This window comes from Phocoena sinus, chromosome 5 (genome assembly GCF_008692025.1).
Source record: "Phocoena sinus isolate mPhoSin1 chromosome 5, mPhoSin1.pri, whole genome shotgun sequence".
NCBI classification, from domain to species: Eukaryota; Metazoa; Chordata; class Mammalia; order Artiodactyla; family Phocoenidae; genus Phocoena; species Phocoena sinus.
In genome coordinates, this window is record NC_045767.1 from 42,684,481 (window position 1) to 42,704,568 (window position 20,088).

Genomic DNA, 20,088 nt, shown 5'->3' on the forward strand with positions numbered 1-20,088 from the left:
ACACAGTGCTATATGTTAGAAACCAAAGTAAAGTTGTCATAAGCCTTGCCCCCAAGAGCATGTCATCTTCTGGAGAAGTTTATTGTCCAGGTGCTTAGTGTCAGAATTAATCCTCTACTTCCAAGCTGTGGTTAAATTTCTCTACCTCTTATAAGGCTTACTCACATTGATTTCATTTATACATTGATTTCATTTATTCATGGATTTTTTAATACCACTTTTAAAGCACTTATTCTAGTCTGTCTTGTTTTGCCAGTAAATAAACATTTCCCTCTGTTGGAGGACAAGGGTGAAGCTATCTGGGGGTTGTGTATTGCTTTGATTTGATTTGATTTGATTTTGAGGTGGGGAATTCAAATTATACAACCACGTATAGCCTATACATAATCACAGCCCTGACTGTAACTCAGATGATTTAATCTTCTGGTCCTGACCACAGGTCTACAAATACCACAAATAAATATTTAATAGAGGAAAGGCTAACTACTCAGTAGACAATTGATGTTTCAGCTCTTGTTTCATTCCCTTTGAGGTCAGTGCCACAAGGTCATGTTCAAACTATCCTCTTTATCCCTCTGCACATTTATATGGCACTAGCTCTCTGTTGAGTGGAAATGAGCATTGTGTAGCCTATTATCAAAACTACAAATTTGATTCTGTTGAGTTCTTAAAGAACTCATGATCACTGATTCACTTCTGTTTTATGCCCAGGCTTATTCCATCTCACACAAGTTGGCAAGTCTGAGTTTAAGGAAAATCTATAGGAGTGTAGTAGTTTTACTGAGTATAATCATTCCATCTCCTGACATGGAAATCCCTGGAGTTTGGTTCTCATAATGAAATTTAAAGCCCAAAGCTATCAAATTAAAATGGAGAACTTTTTTGCTCTTCAGGTACAGGAGCAATTGTTGCATCTTAAATTGGGAGATCACCTAAATAAAACAAAACACTGAGCAAAAAATGCTATACAAATGTATAAAAAATGGTTGTTTGAAATAAGAATATATCATTTTAGGAAAAGGTTATAGTGAAGATTTTTGCATCATAGAGTAAGCTTGCTCATTGTAAAGGGGAGGTTTTAGATTTGGACAATATGGTTTGTTGTCCTAACATGACCAGCACCACCAGAAAATCACCACATTCCCTGTGGTGTTGGTCATAATACAGAGCCCTAACCTCATGAGTCACTTAATTATTTTGCTCCCACAATGACTCCAGCCTTTGAGTTTAAGAATACATGTTTTTTTTTTTTTTGCAAAAAATTTTTTCAAAGTTTCAAAGGTATACCTTCCAATCAGCAACTGTTCTTTGAGTTGCTCTACAAAGTGTGTTAAACCTGTCTGTAGTCTTCAATCTTACAGCGTCTCTGTGACATCTCCTGCAGCTGAACCAGCACTCAGAGGCCACAGTGGATCAATGATCAAAGTCTCTGTATATGGAAGTACCAGGATTTCCTCTGCATGAAGCCCTGGGCCCAGGTCCTCCAAGATAATTGGATTTTCCCATCTTCCTTCAGCATCTACTCTGGGAAAGAAAATTTATTGGATGACAGTGAAAACCAAAGAGAGAGTAGAGAAGCAATCAGCCCCTAGCTTTTTTTTCTTTTTCCAGTTTAACTCTGGTCCTATCTTTTGAACTTGATATATGATCTGGGTCTGCTCAGCTTCCACCCTGGTACTCTTTAAAGACAGTGGCCAGATTTGCCATTTGATGCTTTCAATTCTGGTTGCCTTAGGTTTGAGAGATTATCTTTACTCCTGCTTGGGGACAAAAACATGTGACCTGGTTCCCCCAAGGACAAGATTTAAATGGAAAAATAATTGATAAGAAACAAACAAGAAAGATAGTAAGAAATTGTCAAGAATGGAGTTGAAGAGACTCCATGCTGATATCATTGGAGGTCACTTTTGAGGGAGTATATTGGTCAGAATAATTATGTGAACAGGCTTAGTGGACAAAGGTCAAACACACTTAGTGGACAAAGGTCAAAAGAATCAATGACTTATTTTGCAATATTTGTCTGAATCTCACTTCTTCTTTGATTCTCTAGCCTGCCTTCTTCAAGAGTTCTCTCATTAACATTCCCTTGTCATAAGCCACATTATATATTTAAGTAACTTTAGAGATACTTTTGGATTGAGTCCAGGGGTCCTCATTCTACTCTTTGGAGTAAAGGGTTATATGGTCAGGTTGTATAGTTTCCCTATCTATACACAACCTATATGCAGCTTGTGGAGTTTAACCCTATATGTACAGAGCTAGGGTTTGGTTCTTGGGAGCCAGACTGGATTACAAATCCTACCTAAGGCAGCCAGGAATAAAATGAGTTAACCAAACAAAGGAATAAAATTTGTCAACTGAACACAGGATCAGTTGGAGGCCAACTCTTTAGACTCAAGGTCAGACCAACACCTTGGTCTCAGACTTTTGGCCTCCAGAACTGTCAGACAATATATTTCTGTTGTTTAAGCCACCTGGGAGTTCTAGGATGCTAACATAGCTAGTTATTAATTTCTCTGCAAACGGGCTTCTCCCTGGGGACACTTGAGCTTCCTCATAGCATGGTGGCTGTTTTCCAAGAATGAGCATTCCATGAGCAAGGAAGTGGAAAATGCCAGTTTCTTCCAGCTTGCACCCAGAAACTGGCATGGTGTCATTTCCTCTGTATTCTATTGGTCAAAAATCAAGAGGCCCGATTCAAAGGTAGGGAACGTACTCCTCCCTTCTTGTTGGAACAAGCATCAAATAATTTGATGTGAAAACCATCTCAAGAATTGAGGCTGGCAAACAAAGTCAAGAATGGAGCATCTCGAACATGGCTTGTAAAAGATAACAGCTAACACTTACTGAATACTTACCAGGTCCTAGGCACCATACTAAATGCTTATGTGCTTCCTTTCTTTCAACTCTCCTCATAATCCTGTAATATAGATGTTGCTGTTATTATTCCCAGTTTGGAATCAGAAAGGTCAAGGAACTTACCTAGAGTCACACAGCTAATGATAGTCAGAATTGCCATTTGAAACCAAAATGTTTGACTTCTGAGCTTACACTTTAGCCACTGAAATACTGCTACATGGATCTTCCAGGATGACTAGGCTAGGAGTTTCTATATTGGAGATAACTCTGACTGAGACCTTCAAACATGCAGCTTCATGTTCCCAAGCTTCTCTTCCAGAACATATTACCCATATCCTCTGGTTTAAAAAGAAAATGCAGTGAGGTTGATGGACCTAGAGACTGTCATACATAGTGAAGCAAGTCAGAAAGAGAAAAACAAATACCATATGCTAACATATATATATGGAATCTAAAAAAAAAAACAACAAAAAAAAATGGGGTAGGACAGGAATAAAGACATAGACATAGCAAATGGACTTGAAGACACGGGGAGGGGGAAGGGTAAGCTGGGACGAACTGAGAGAGTGTCATGGACATATATACACTACCAAAGGTAAAATAGATAGCTAGTGGGAAATAGCCACATAGCACAGTGAGATCAGCTTGGTGCTTTGCTGCTTCGTGTCCACCTAGAGGGGTGGGATAGGGAAGGTGGAAGGGAGACGCAAGAGGGAGGGGGTATGAGGATATATGTATACATACAGCTGATTCACTTTGTTATACAGCAGAAACTAACACACCATTGTAAAGCAATTATACTCCAATAAAGACGTTAAAAAAAAAAAAAAGAAAATGCAGGTCGGTTCTCCTCATTTCATTTTTACATAAAGAATAAGAATGAAATCTAACAAGTTCTATAAAACATTTATAGGTTTAAAGAGGACAGATATAGGCCAGATGAAAAATTTGTTACTTTAAGAATAAACTCAAGTGCATCAAGTTTATAGGCACTGGTAGGAGAATAAATCAATTTAACTCTGTATCCCATCATTCTTTACAGGTTTGTAACAAGGTGTACTTTGTTAGATTTTAATCTGCCTACATTTGAGACAGCAAAGCTCTCCACAATCATCTTTTAATGGCATCGCAATTTATAGACAGTAACTAATTTCAAACTTCATAGCACTTGGCTTTTATGATTATTTCAAATCATTTAAATGCAAATGAATTTCCAGAGAGAGAAAACATCAAATGCCCTTGAGTGGCAACATGTAATCAAACCGTGCACAGCAGCCACCATAGGAATCTGAAGCGGTTGGATAGGGTTGGATGGTAAGGCTGTATAAAAGTGTTTGCCTAAATCCAATTTACTTTTCATTCCACATTGTATTCTATTTACCTACTTTGTCATTTTAATATGACTTACTTAATCCTCCTCTGAAATTCCATCCACTCCTCACTGAAAACCTAACTTTGAGCTAGAAAAAGGAGGAATGACAATGCAACATTCCAAAACAATAATTGATAACTCTTAGATACCTCCTGCTCCTCTAAACCTTTTTGCAGTTGATGATGTTACTGCATGAGGCAGCTGCAGACATCTAAGCATGCATTAAACTATTGCTCTTTTTTCAAACTGAGCCTGTGATTGCCTGCTTGATCAAGTAATATTTTCTGCACAGAATTGTTAAACAACAATGTACACATAGCGTTGGGACACAGAAGGCTGGCCCCTATATGAATTCATCCTAGTTTGCTAGTTCATAAAAGCAGTTGAACTATCACTATCACAGCAGAGTCCACTTAGAGAAAAGCTGTGGATGGTAAGGTGCCCTTCATGGAGGAGGAAAGATGACACTTCATTACCTCACTCTACCTAGTGTATATGAAACTCTGGATTGGGCACTGGGGGTATAAGCATAAGTAATGTATTATCCCTGGTCTCTATGAATTCACAATATAATAAAAGAAAAAAAGATGTCATTAAATAGCTGTATCTCAAGAGCTATACAGGACTGTAAGACCTTGGCCATCTCTGAGTCTTAAAGAACATGGAGACAAAGAAGAGGGTGCATTATGTGGAAGATATTACAGAGAACAGCTTGAGTAGGTCCATATTTTTACTCCCAGTTTTGGGGACTTTCCCTTCACAATGCTCATCACATCTAATTTTTAATTGTTTTTAACTACTGGTCCCCCTTCTAGAGTGGAAGTGCCATAGAGACGAGGACTTTGTCTGTCTGCTCAATTCTGTATCTTGCAGCTTAGCACAGGGTCCTGCACGTAGTAAGAACTCCATAAATATTTGTTGAATGCAAGCACCAAAGTCAATGTTTCTTTCTGAAAATTTTAGTCACCATCCTCACAATCAGTTTTCACACCAATCACGTGATCTCCTGCTTCTCCCTTTCCTCCCTGTGCTCATTCCTCCTCCTCCATGTTTGCCTCTTCTGGTCTTTTTATTTGGACCACAGGCCTCACTCTTCCTGTGTGGTCCTTCAGTGGATATTTCAATGATTTATTTTGATCATAAGACTGGCCTGATAATGCCATCTCTAATGATCTTTACTTCTCTGAATTTATACAACATGCGTTATCATTTTCATGCCTTTCCGCATAAAATTAGTGTGTTGTGTTTGGCTTCATGAAGTGTTTGTTTTTGTGTTGTCTGTGTGTGTGTGTTCAACACGAAAATCCTCATGAAACTCCTCAAAAGTAAAGACTATTAAGTCTTTTATGGTTTGTTCTCTACTGTGTAGAATATAGTGCCAACCTCTATAAAGAGAACATCCAGTCTGATAAGCCTTTATGGCCACCTCAACACTAGACATTGTTCTCCATTTTCTAGAAAAGCCGAATGACCATCAGAGCATGAAGTGTCTTGCCCAGCATCAAATAGCAGGTGGGGAGAGCAGGATCCAGTATTCCTTCTCCCCTGTTCTAATTGTCGCCATTCTTAGATACACAATGATGGGACATGTGAAATGTGAGAATTTGAACCACTTAAAATCCATAGCTCTTCAACATCAGTTACTTCCCTGATCTGGGCCTCCATTGGTTCACCTCCAAAATGAGAAGTCTGGATTAGGGGACTTTCTAAATCCTCTCACTACCCAGAAGCTCCAGTTTCCATTTTCTGAGTCAATGGCTTCTGCTTCCAAGGGAAAAGAATAAAAGATTCTGAATTACAAAACTGAACATTGTGATATATGACATAACATAGTCACTGTTTAACTTGTACCCCAAAAAATGAACTAGGTTGGGATACAGTATGTGAATATCACTTTTAATCTTTTTTAAGGAGCTTAGAATTCAATTAAATATACTGACAGGTGACACAAAAATTACAGGGAGAAAGTGAGCCATCTATTCAAGGAACGTAGCACCCATGGGCAGGTTCATTGTGTGCAATATGCCTCTTAGCAAAAACCCCATCCATTATTTTGACAAGAATTTCAAAAGACTATCATAATAATATTTGGAAAAGATTGTGAAAGAAGATTAGTTGGACATTGAAAGTGTTTCATTTGGGGGTCACAGAACATGAAGGTTGGTATAGAATAACAGTTAAAAGCATAGACTTTGGGGTCACCGAGATCTGAGTTAAATCTGGACTCCATAACTTCCAACCTGGATCAAGTTATTTAACATCCATAAGTCTCAATACATACTTCTTCAGGAAAAGGTAAATAAAAATATTCCCCTCAAGTGCTTTGTGTGTGGTTTCAGTGATATGATTTGTGCAGCTCCCAGGGCATAGCAAGTGCTCAATAAAGTTAATATAACAGGAGATCAATATTTATTAAATTGAATTTGCACAGTTTTAGAAAGGTATATTGCTGAGACAATTGCCTCAAATCCTTTCTGGAAGTCGAAGCTTGTAAATAAACCACAAAGAATGGAAATGGAATGGAATGAGAAAAGGAAGTTGACTAATAATCGTCATGATTATTTGCAAAGTTTTAAAAACCCGCTTCTGTGCTTATCTCACTGGATAGTCTCAACAGTCCTTGAAGTGGGCAGAAAAGGGGTTGTGATCCTTACTTTAGAGATGAGGAAATTAGGTGGCATGGTTGCAGTCACCTAGTTACAGAGAGGTGGTGCTTGTTCTAACACCAACTAATTCTAAGTCTCCAACTCTTCCAAGGCAAATACCCTCAAAGTTTGTGTCAGGAGACTTTCAGGTAAAGAGCAAGGACTGGATTTCAACCAAGGTCAATAGGGGTTATACATAAAACTTTGAAGGGAAAGGATGATGAACTATAAAAAGATGATAATTGTAGGACAAGTTAACACAAAATGTGGGTATAGATGAGACATGAGAAAAGTGGCAAAAGAAGAAATTTCCAGGAAGTCCAATCCATAGAAAGGAACCATTGGTTGTGGTTTCAATGTGTGCACTAGGACTTTTAAATATCATTCTGGAGAATGAGATGTGAGCATGAATTTAATACCTGCTCCAGAAAGAGGGTTTTTTTCCCTGACTTGAGATGGAGGAAGGAAAGTCTCCATTCCCTGCCCCTATCTCACAGTGCATCCTAATACAGGCCAGACACTTTTTCAGGGGCTAGACGTACAGACATGAGAAGCTAACTCTGTTAGCATTGTTGAGACCTAGTAGGGAAACCAAATAAGGAAAAGGACAAGTCTCATAATAAATGGCAAAAGACTGTAATAGAAAAAGGCACAGGGTTCTCTGAAATCAGAGTGGAAGGAATCTGTACAGGAAGACATCAAGGAAATTTTTCTTGACCAGTGATGGGTGGACTGATACACAGAGGAGAACAAGATCAGCAGGGGAGGAAGCTGGAAATAAAAAAAGGTACAGGAAGAAAGAGGACTCCAAGGTCCAGGCAAAGAGCACAGTCCATGCCAAAGCATCACAGCATTGGGTGGGCTTATCAAGGTTCTATATTCCTGTTACTAGTCTGCATCAGGAAAGCCACTTAACTGGAGATATCATTGTTTCTACTCCACCATTTATCCTTCTAAAGATACCCTCTTCATACATGGTGAAAAACAGCCACTGTGTTTTGTCCCATGTGGCCTGACCTCAGCTACCCACTGCCAATAGACCAGGGTGGGCATGAGGCCCATGAGCAGAATAGTCATTACATCTGAAGTATGACACATGGACTGGAATGAAAAGACAGTTCAATCTGATGCCTCATTCATTAACTTAAAATAGGAAAACAAAGGGACCAAATTAGTGAGTGATATGAGTAAAAGCCATCTAGAGTCATCAGAAAGAAGAGTCAGAGATGGAGGGATATAGGAAGACAAAGCCATATGGAAGGCAAAGTTATCAGGGAGAGGAGGAAACATGAACAAAGAAATTCAGCTGCTAGAGAGATAAAAGTAAAGTTATAAACAAAGAAAGATGTCACGGCTTCATGTGAGAGGGAAGAGGGATCTGTTCCCTCTTAGCCCCTGGCTTTATTATCACATTACATGTTATTGGAGATATAGCAAAAGAATGTGAAAATTACTGAGAAAATTCTGAGTCATCATTCTTGAAAGTTTTCTAAGTAGAGCCTATATTTGGGGGCCAGACAAATTTACCACAAAAAGAGCATTCACGTGGCAATGTTAACAAAATGTAAGTGTGAAACAAACAAGTAAATGGGAAGCAAATATTTGAAGCATAAGACTGGTAACTAATTTGCCCCTGAGCTTTCTGGTAGCCAGAGCAAAAAGTGAAGCATGCTAAGATACTAAATTTTATTAGCCTAAGAAGAAAGGTCCCAGATGCTGAAAGGAAACAAAATTTTCCTGCCTCAAACTTCAAAATGGATTTCCACATGGTTATTCTACCAGCACTACTCACTTGTGCAGTAGACAGCATCCTCCATGATAAGTTCAGAGCAAATGCAGAAATGGTTTTGAAATGATGCATAGTCTTAAAGCATAACTAATTGAAAGGAATCCTGGGATTAAGTCATATGGCTCTGTAACCATCTGGTAACTGTAACTAGAACTCAGCATGTTCTGAACTCTGGCCAAACTCTAGCCTCATTCATTCCACCCTTACTCTTATTCACCATGCCCCAGAGGCAGGTGGGCAATAGAATGTAACCTTTAAGAGGGCAGTAAATTTTGTTCTGTTTTGTTCTGCTGAATTACCTAGTGCCCAGAATAGGCCCTGGTACATGGTTGGAACTAAGTTTACATGCACTGAACTAATGTGGAATGAATCGTTCAGATATCAACCTATAAACAGCAGTAGATTCCCTTGGCTAAATGTCCTAGCAAATCTTTTTCATTCATTGAAATTACATCCCTGAAGCCGTCCTTTCTGGAAGACTGTAAACTCTTTGAAGGCAGTGTTACTTCCAGCTGTATCCCCAGGCTTGACCCCAAGCCCTGTATTTAGAAGATGTTCAATACATAAATGATAACTAAGTGACAATAGGAATGAATGGCCTATGAGTCACTATTGAATCATGTGATGCAGGTTCTAAATGCAATGTTTTTAGAGATTTTAAAAAGATGGAAGGATTTCAGGACGATTGAAAGCAAAGAGAAGGGATGTAGTGATGATGTAGGAGGAGAAGGGTAACAAGGAGAGGTAAAAAGAGGTCAAAGGCAAGAATAACCAGGATAGGGCTCTTGATGAGTAGGGGGAACCCATATCTATCACCTTAACTGATTTTCCCAATTCTGTGAACCCTGGATTATAACTCATCTTGTAGGTAAAGAGGCTAATAGTCAAAGGGTCTAAGATATATTCAATGAATTACACTGAATATATGAGGACTACTATTGTTAAAGCCTGTGCCAAAGAGCCACTGAATCCTATTGACAAGTCTTCAATTTTCTTGCTTGGAATGCTTTGGAAGGTTATGGGACTTGCAGCAAGGGCTGATCAGGGTGAGAGTAGATAAAGGTGCAGGACATTGCTGTTTTCAGTTACTGCACCTTCTCTGCAGACCGATCAGACCAATCCTGGGAGGCACACTGAAGTCAAGGGCCTAGTAAGTGTGACTAGCCCTTCTTCTGTAATTAACCACTGCAACCAACCCTGCAGAAAAGACCTAGAAAGGCCAAAGTTCTGATCAGCCAAAGACAAAGACAATAAGGCTGGCATTTGCAAGGGCGATCAGACTGCATGAAGATTTGTAAGAGGGAGGGCTTGTCTTGCAAAGGTCATGCATCCCAATGTTCATTGCAGCACTATTTACAATAACCAAGACAAGGAAGCAAACTAAATGTCCATCAATAGAGGAATGGATAAGGAAGATGTGGTAGATATATACAATGGAATACTACTCAGCCATAAAAATGAACAAATTAATGCCATTTGCAGCAACATGGATGGACCTAGAGATTGTCATACGAAATGAAGTAAGTCAGACAGAAAAAGACAAATATCATATGATATTGCTTACATGTGGAATCTAAAAAAATGGTACAAATGAACTTATTCGCAAAACAGAAATAGAGTCACAGATGTAGAAAAAAAAACTTATGGTCATTGGTGGGGAAGGCTGGGGGAGATTGCGATTGACATATACACTCTACTATATATAAAACAGATAACTAATAAGGACCTACTGTATAGCACAGGGAACTCTACTCAATACTCTGTAATGGCCTATATGGGAAAAGAATCTAAATAAGAATGGGTATATGTATATGTATAACTGACTCACTTTGCTGTACACATGAAACTAACACAACATTGTAAAGCAACTATACTCCAATAAAAAATTTTAAAAAAAATCAGCTACCTCATCAGAGTGGAAATGGCACATGGCATCTGATGCCAAGTGAGGGCTGCAGGGGCCCTGACAGGTGGCCTATTTGGCGTTAGTGAGCCAGGTGACCATCCCACACTGACAACCAGCTGGAATCACACTGGAAGTCTGAGAGAAAGGACTCCATTCCCTAAGGGGATGCAAAAACTTCTCCCAGCTCAATACAGTGGCATTCAAGAAGGTAAACACAAAATTATTCTGCCTAGAAACAGCAGCGTCCCATGAAACAGCAGCATCCCATGAAAAATACAGTTCTTTTAGCATGTAGCATAGTACTTACCCTCCTATATGCAGAGTTCAGGGGTCCTTGACATTTTGTATGCAACAAAACATTTTTTTCAAGCAAAAGCTTATTACGAGCAGCACTACAACAAACAAAACCTTAGTGCTGTTAACTGAAAGAGAAATGGCGACCAGACCTTTCCTTTGAACCCCTTCAATCCTACAGGTGCTTCAGAAGCACTTCTAGTGGACTTAATTTTTAAAATACTGGTGTAATAAAAAGAATTTCAATGTCATGCTTGCTTGTGTGATTATTTGCTTAATGTCTGTTTGTCTCACTCTACTATCGCCTTCTCCAGGGCGTCCATCACATCTGGTTTTGCTCTATGTGGCCTCGCCAGAACCTGGCACAGTACTCAAAACAGTGCTTGAGACAGTGTGTGGGAAAATGGTTTGTAAATCTTAAAAACAGAACAAAACAAGACAGAAAAAAAACTCTAAAAGGCAAGAAGGGAGTAGTCTCAATTCACTCATCAGAATCTATTTTCAGGATGCAATTATGTTCAGTCGAGTTGAAAGTGTTTTCTCAGTAAGTTCACTGGCTCCCAACAGACAGACAGAGAATTACAGTTTGACTGATGCCTGACAGACACTTGAAATGACTCCCAAGCCTGCTGTTGCTTGTGATCATTTTAAAAATACACATCCCTCTCACTAGCTCCATGTTCCACAACTCACTGTTTGTGAGACGTCCATTGTCTCCAAGTTCTCTGTCTCAAACACCTGCTATAACTCCTTTCAAACTGCACAACAGCAGAATGTAATTGCACTTTCATCTTCCTTAGGTATCATGTCTAAAGAAAAATCTGCGGTGGGTCTATTCTTTTGATTAGATGAGCACTCCAGCTGGAAAAATAAATTGAACTTCTGTCTTTCTGTGAAATCCAATATTTCACAATATACTTTTTGACACAGCTCAGATTGCATTGATCTGAATTGGAGTATTGTAGCCCACCAAGAGAACATTCCCTTTTATTACATGACATGGATAAAGAAAGATTTAAAAGCCCAAGGCATAAACAAAATCTTGAGCCTCCATTGCTGGCTCATTGACATACTGGGTATTAATTAAATCTTCAGAAAATGTTTTGCTTCGTGCATGAGCTGAAGTTACATAATGATAATGACCAGTAATGCTTGGGGAGTGTCTTATAGTGTCATGTGTCATGAGACTTATATTGGGAAATCCATCAGCCACGATTCTCAGCCCAGTGGGGAGACACACCCACACAAATTCCGTCTGTGGTCATTCCTTCCATGGAGGTGCCTTCTTCTTTTTTCAATTCTAAGACATTTCACTTTATTTAAAAGAAACCAATATACAGGATATAAAGTACATGATATTTACAACAGTACAGTAAACAGGTTGGTTTCTGGTAGGATCAGTAGTCTTCAATGAGTATAAACCCTCCTTTCCCCTTGACGCTAGACCCAGATGGCAGACAAACAGCAATAGTTGTTGGGATGGGACTTCAGGATAGAAGGTCTCCCTGGATGGGGCTAAAAATCAGGTAGATTCTAAAATGTCCACGAAGGGGTCTGTGGGTGGGGATGACTTTGCCTCAGTTTTTTGAGGGCTTGGCAGAGGGAATGGTGAGGTATTCATTCGAGACTAACACACAGGCCACCCTGAGCCTAGAAAACTTCCACTCATGTAAAATTCCTTTCCAAAGAGAATCTGCCTTTATCCATACCCACCTGGCCACTTCCAGACTCCCCACTCTAGGACAGTGCCCTTCTAGAAGCAGAGCTTGGTGTCTTAAGGTGGAGGACCCAGGAAACTCCCAGCACCCTAGTTCCTCATCCAGGTCCCTGGAAGAGCACAGCAAGGCAGCAAGGACTATGTCCTAAGCCTTGGCCTGGGGTTGGAGCAGCCAGGGCTGGGCTATAGGCATCTCATGGCATTTGCACTCCTGCTCCATCTGCCTGACAACCTTGGACCCACTGAGACCCAGGCCGCAAGGAAGCTGTGGGCTCCCTGAACCAACAGCCCATTGCTACCCATACTCTGCTTCATCTCAACTCTCTCCCAAATACAGCTGACTTGGCAATGGATCTTGGCAGACCAGAGTTCAAGCAACTAAGCAGAGCTCACACTCTGAAGCCAAGCTTGTCCCCTACCTAGTGCCCCCTTTCTCTCCCACCACCCACCTCCATTCTGAATTCTTCACTGCCCACCCACCATGGAGGCATCTTCTGCCTGGAGGTGACAAGGAAGACCCTGCTTGAGGGGAGGAAATATTTGAAGGGAGACTTGAAGAGCCAGATGACTTCATTCAGTGGCACCAGGGAAAATACATTTCAATCAGAGGGAGCAGAATGTGCAAATGAGCAAACAAAGAATCTCTCAAGTGTCTGGTTTGTCCATATTTTTCCAAAAGGAGCACAAGAATGGAATATCCTACCTGGAATTGTCCACAGTGAAGAAATGAGAGGCTGTAACAGTCAGACTTTGCTCTTTCAATCCACCACTTCTGCTGGTGAACACAAGGCTTGCCACTCAGCTAAATCCTCAGTCATTTGTCAGTGAATAGCTGCCTGGTCAGGCCTCTGCACTCCTTGCAGTTATGAAATGCAACTTTTAACCTTTTCTCATGAGCAATTTCACCTTTGCTATTTTTTCAGAGCATTCATGCCTCTGGAGATTACTTTCACCTCATCTCTTTCGTTAATCATATGAACTAAGATCCCTCCCTCTTTTTGTCCTATTAGCAACTTTCATAAGCCACTTGTCTTCATCTCTGTTCACATCCTTTAAAAAGTGTTGTCCATAATGGGATCAGGAAAGCCCTGTGGAACCCCAGCAGAGGGCTGGCTTGGGGATTGCAAAGAATTGTTCATTAGCAGATTCTGTGTAGTATTGACCTACATCTTGAATGTGACTTCCAATATTACTCTTTAATCACATGATTTCTACCAACACAATGCAACACAGTGAAAAAGCACCTGAGAATGAAACAGGACTTAAGTGTGTATTCTGACTCAGCCACTCTCTGTAGGAAGAAGAGCAAAGCATTTTTTTCTGAATCTCAGTATCTTAATCTCTAAAATGGGGACAAAAATGCTTTCCTCTGATGAATGGTTTGAAAATGTAATTCACTCAGTATCTCGAGTCTACAGACCCACAAACATACATATGCTTATGGGTGCTCATACTAATTCTGATACTGGCTCATGCTTAAAAAATAAACACTGCTTCTTCTTATTTCTCAGTGTTGAATAATTAAAAATATTTTCTTTCATTATTTGTTTAATCCCTCTGGGACATTTTGTCAGTGACCCCTTTCAAAACATCTTCTATTTTGTAATAATGGCTTACTTAATTGTGGGAAAATAAGGGCTAATAAAACAGATTGTACCTATTCTTTCATCAGAAATAGATTGCTGTTCATGAGTACTTTGTTTGTTGGTTGGTTTCAGAGCTCAGAGAATGAGTGCTTGCAGACCTACAAGGAACTGCCCCCTTCACTCGCTCCCAGCCCTCTTCCTCCTTTGAATGCCCAGGAATTGCAGTTGTGCTTGGGACAGAACCAATTTCTTGTAAGGCAACTCATGAGCCATGTCAAAATCAGAAAACAAGTTTTATAGACAGAACTGAGATCAAGTTCAGGTCCACTTCTGAATCCGTGTAAAACCTTGGACCAATTATTTCACCTCTTTGAACCTTCTTTTTTTTAATCTGGAAAGTGGGCACAATATTATCTACTTTTCATCATGGTTAAGAGAATAGTATTCTTCTTAAGCACAAGAATACACTTAAGAAGGTAGTTGCTATTGATAAAACAGCTTCTGAACAAATGTCACTCTCAGTACCTCCTGCCTAGTTGGGGAAGCTCTTTTCTAAAATGAGAATTAATAAGCCAAACTATTGTTTATTGAGCTTTTGCTGTGTGCAGGTATCATATGAGGGGCATGGGGAAAAATAAAACTCAAATCATGTCTTAAATAAACTACTGATCTCATACAGGGTGTTATTCCCAAGAAAGGTGTAGGCAAAGGACTGTGAGATTTAAGTATGGAGAAGTCTTCTGCTTGTGTGAGGCCATGAAGTTTCCCTATAGAGAAAGACTTTGAACTTAGGCTTAAATGGCAGGCAAGGATACACCTAAGGAGATGGAGTTTAAGGTAGGTTAAAGTTGCTTGGTTGCATGTACCAGAAAGCAAAGAAAATAACAATTCGATTCTCTTAAGGAAACGGGATAATTTGTTGGAAAAATGCACAAAGGAAGAATTTGAATATCAAGCTTGAGGAGAGCCAGGAACCAGGCCCTGTGTGGAGATGCCAGCAACAGAAGCACATAACGCTTCTTTCTAAGTTGTAACCAAGAAAGCTGCATTTTAGAACTAGACATCTCTGCTCCTCTGTTCAAATTCTCAGGAGAGAAAATCCAACTGACACAGAGTATATTAGTCAAACGTATTCAATATGGAGAGGGCATAGTCATTAGAAATACCTTTGTAAGCAGGGCAACCATGTCAGTTTGTGTTGATCATGGATCAGAATAAAGGCATGCATTCCAGGGAGGGGTGAGAAAGTTCAAGAATAGAGAATTGGGTGAAGCATGGCCAGATTGTAGGTCTTGTGAAAGAGAGAACAGAAGATGTAAGCCTAGGATCTGCATCTATTCCAAATGCCTTTGAGATCCCATGAATAAAGAGTGAGCAAGAGACACGATCAGAAAGGAACAGGTGGCATTTCTCCAGATTATTGCAAAAATGTTTTTCTTGGTGGAATCCACTGGGCTAGCTACTGATCACTGGACAAAAATTACTCTGGGAACACTGTATGGCAAAAGTAGAATGTGTTCAGTTTCATTCCACCTCATGGATTGAGTGCCTGCTCAAAGTAAAGAATGAAATGCTTCAAACATTTTGAAAAACATTTCTTGAATTGAATTTATCATAACCTGAAAAAGCTTGTTGTGATTTTGTCTAAATTGAATACACTCTTTATTGGGATATTTTATTTATTTCCCAGTTCTGTCTAATTCTCACTCATTTGCTCAATGCATTCTTTTGAGACTCTGAGCATTCATTCATTCACTCAATAGACGAAGATTGTCTGGTTCAAGATAGGGGGCTCAATTCCTACATTTACCTTCTATCTCTCCTGAGACTTCACTGAAATACAGCTCAAGAAATAGGAATACATTCATATCAGAAAACAAGGGACTGGATTATGAGGGGTCACTACTGATGACAGTGAAGAGATTTCAGCAAATTACCAAATAAAAAAAGATGGAGTTAATGGATGGATATTTAGATATAGTTACAATCCAGGAAATGCTGTTAGGAAGTTACAGTGGAGGTGAGAGCTTATCTTCTCATAGAATCCCAGAAAATTCATGGCTCAAGGTCAACAAGGACAGTGGAAGATAAGAATGAGAATAGAAAATGAAAACAGGGGATAGAATGATGGTTTCCCATACTTATGTAGTGGGGTCTGTTGTCTGAAGAGATTGGATAAACCATATGGGAAAAGCTAAGTTTTCTTATGTGGGTATTGGCCAAAAATAATTGCTTCCTCAACCTTTATTAAGAGCCCAGTAACCCCAAAGCCTTTATTCTATGCAGTGATCCTAAAAATGTGTTTTGCCTTGATGTCTCCTTTACACCCAAAGCTTCTACTCACATGTGAGACTTTATGGGAAAAAATGAAAAGAAAACCCACAGTAGCTACTCAGACCTTCTTCTTAAATGTAAACATAAACTCAAAATCACTAGGTATATAAAGAAAAGCAGCAACAATGGGCTGAAAGTTCTACTGAAAAAAATGTCCCCTCTTTAACCTAAAAGATAGTTAAAAGAGCCTTTGTCCTTTAAAATGGTCATTTAACCCATTAAATTTTATTATACTCACATTTAAAATTTATTTCTGCCATTTTAATTGTATTTGTTTTCTTTAATTTTCTTGATTTCTGTTAAGAGAGTCATATTCTTCCGCCCCCCCCTTTTTTTTTAATATTGCTTCTTCCATGAGAGCTGTGTAATGTACATTCCCATAGTAGTTTTAGAGAATAACCTTACCCTCCCCCTAACATAATTACTAGGGACTGCCAGTTCTCTAAATTTTTTTGATAAACTAAGAGTAAAATAATATATAATTTTATTGATTACTAATAACAATTCATATTGGTCATTGTGCATTTATTTTTGGTAAGTTGTTCATATATCTTTTCCCATTTTTTAGTTTATAAATATTAACTTACATATTTTGTAAATTAATTTTATGTTATTTTAAATAGTTTTTTTCTCACGATGTCAATTATTTCTTAATTTTCTGTTTGTTGGCTTTTGTAAAACAGAAGTTTCTAAATTTTTAATAGGTAACACTTACCAATACTTTCCTTTATGTCTTCTGAGTTTTATGTCTTTGTGAAGGTTTCCAATTTCAAAATTATTTTCAAAATTACCTTCTATTTTTCTTTTTTATTCTAATACTTTTGTTCTAATTCTTATGTTTATTTTCCACTCTAAGATACCGAATCTGGCATTTATTTTTTATTTGTATGAAGATCCATTCTAAGTTAATATTTAATATAAATCAACTTTTCTAAAATCATTTTTAAATGATAATTTTTAAACATTTCTAAAATTACTTATTGACAAGTCCATCTATTCATCAGTAATTTGAAATTACGGTTCCCACATGATATATAAACATGAAGTCTGTGGAATATATACATGAGTCTGTGTAGTCTCTATTCAGAATAGAGAGAAGAGAATAAGCACATTGGTTTATTTGTCAGTTCTTATGCTAATATCATATTATGTTAAGCACTACCATTTTGTACATTGTGTCTTAATATCCGATGAAACAATTGCTCCTTTGTCTTGATTTAAGTTACATTTCCAGATTAATTTTAGAATTAACTAATTCTATATATTATCCTATTTGGTAATATGTCATAGGATACAGGTAAACACACAAAACTCAATCATTATTTCCTTATACTTTCAGTAATCTATCAAAAACCAAAATTCAAGAAACCATTTATAATCACTCTAAAAACCTGATATACTTAGGTAAAAGTCTAACAAAACACAAATGAGATATATAGCTAAAAAAACTATAAAATCCTGATGAGAAAAAGCAAATATCTAACTAAATGGAAAGACATATAACCTAAATGGATTGAAAGAGTTAACATCATAAAGATATAAATTCTAACCAAGTTGATCTATAGATTTAATACAATTCCTACCAAAATCATACCAAAAGTTTTATAACTGTTGGCAAAGTTTATTTTAAATTTTACACAGAAAGGCAAAGAATAGCTTAAATCATTTTGAAGAGGAAGAGCAAAGTGGATGGAGTCACATTATCCAACTTTAAGACTTAAAATGTAACTGTCATAATTAAAACACTGTGATATTGATAGAGGGGTGAACAATAGAAAATGGAACAATGTAAAAAACCCAGAAATAGATCCACAAAACTCTTCTCCATTGATTTTTGACATAAGTGCAAAGGCAACCCAATGGAGAAAGGATAGTCTTTTCAACAAATGGTGGTGGAACAATTGGATATCAAAGGGAAAAGAAACCTCAAACTAAACCTGATACTTTTTACAAAAATAAATAAATAAATAAATAACTCAAAAGGAATCACAGATCTAAAAGTAAAATGTGAAGCTATAAATCTTTTAGAAGAGAATGTAAAAGAGAATCTCTGTGACCTAGGTTGGGCAAAGAATTCTTAGACATAATGATGTATGAGAGATGTAAAAAATAAAAGTGGATAAATTAGACTTAATCAAAATTTAAAATGTTTTCTCTGTGAAAAAGCTTGTTAACAGAATAAAAATACAAGTCAGTGAATGAGAAAACCTATTTGTGAATCACATACCTGACAAAATACTTCTACTCTCTCTCTATATATATATATAATATACTTTAAACTTGATAGTAAAAAAAATGCAATCCATTAAAAAAGGAAAAAAAAGGCTTGAACAGACACTTTATAAAAGAAGATATATGAATGGTAAGTAAGCATGTGAAAAGATGCTCAACATCACTTGTCATTGGAGAAATGCAAAATAAAACTGTGGTGAGATACCACTAAAAATCTATTTAAATGTCTAAAATAATAATGACAATATCAAAAGCTGGAGACCATGTGGAGAAACTGAATCTGTCATACACTGCTAGAGGGAATGGAAAATAGTACAGCTACTCTGAAAAACAGTTTGGTACTTTCCTTTGAAGTTAAACATACATTTACCACATGACCAAGTAATGCCACTCTGGGGTACTTATCCAAGAGAATTGAAAACATATGTTCACACTAAAGCAGATACACAAATATTCATAGCAGCTTTATTTGTAATAGCCCAAGACTCGAAACAATCCAAATGTCCTTCAATGGTTGAATGGTTAAGCCAACACTGGTATATCACACAAGGGAATACTACTCAACAATAAAAAGAAACACATTATTGCATGAATAGATCTCAAGAGCATCATGCTATATTAAAAAAAAAATCCACCCTCAAAAGGTGGATCATATACTATGATTCCATTTATATAACAACCTCCAAAAAGAAAAAAATTATACAGATAGAGAATAGATTAGTGTTAGTTAGTGCTAAAGGAAAGGTGTGACTACTAAGAGATAGTATAAGGGATTTCTTATGTAGTGAAAGAATAATCTTATGTCTCACCTGTGGTGGTGGTTATACAAATCTATACAAGTGATAAAAATTCATAGAACTTATACATATAAAACCATATACATATTTTTTAAATGAGTGCATATAAAAACTTGCAAAATCTGAGTCAGGTTTGCAGTCTAGTTGTATTAGGCCAATGTCAATTTTCTAGTTTTAATAATATTGAGAAAATGCAAGTAATGGGCACATTGGATCTCAGTGTACTCTTTTGAAACTTCTTGGGAGTCTATAATTATTTCTTAATGAAAAGCTAAAAATGTACGTAAATGGAATTGCACTGTATGTATTATTCTGTAGCTTTTCTGTCCCATCAACACCATATGTGAATTTTATCCAGGAGATTACCATAGCCCTTATTTATTCATTTCCACTGCTGTATAGTTGTCCATCATTTATTATTTTTTCTCCCAGTGATGTACCCTTAAGTCATTTCCATTCTATTCTGTTGTTGTTATTGTTTTGCTATTCACAATGGCAATGCTATGAAATATCTGGTGCACACATGAGATCATTTCTCTGGGGTATGTATTCAGGAG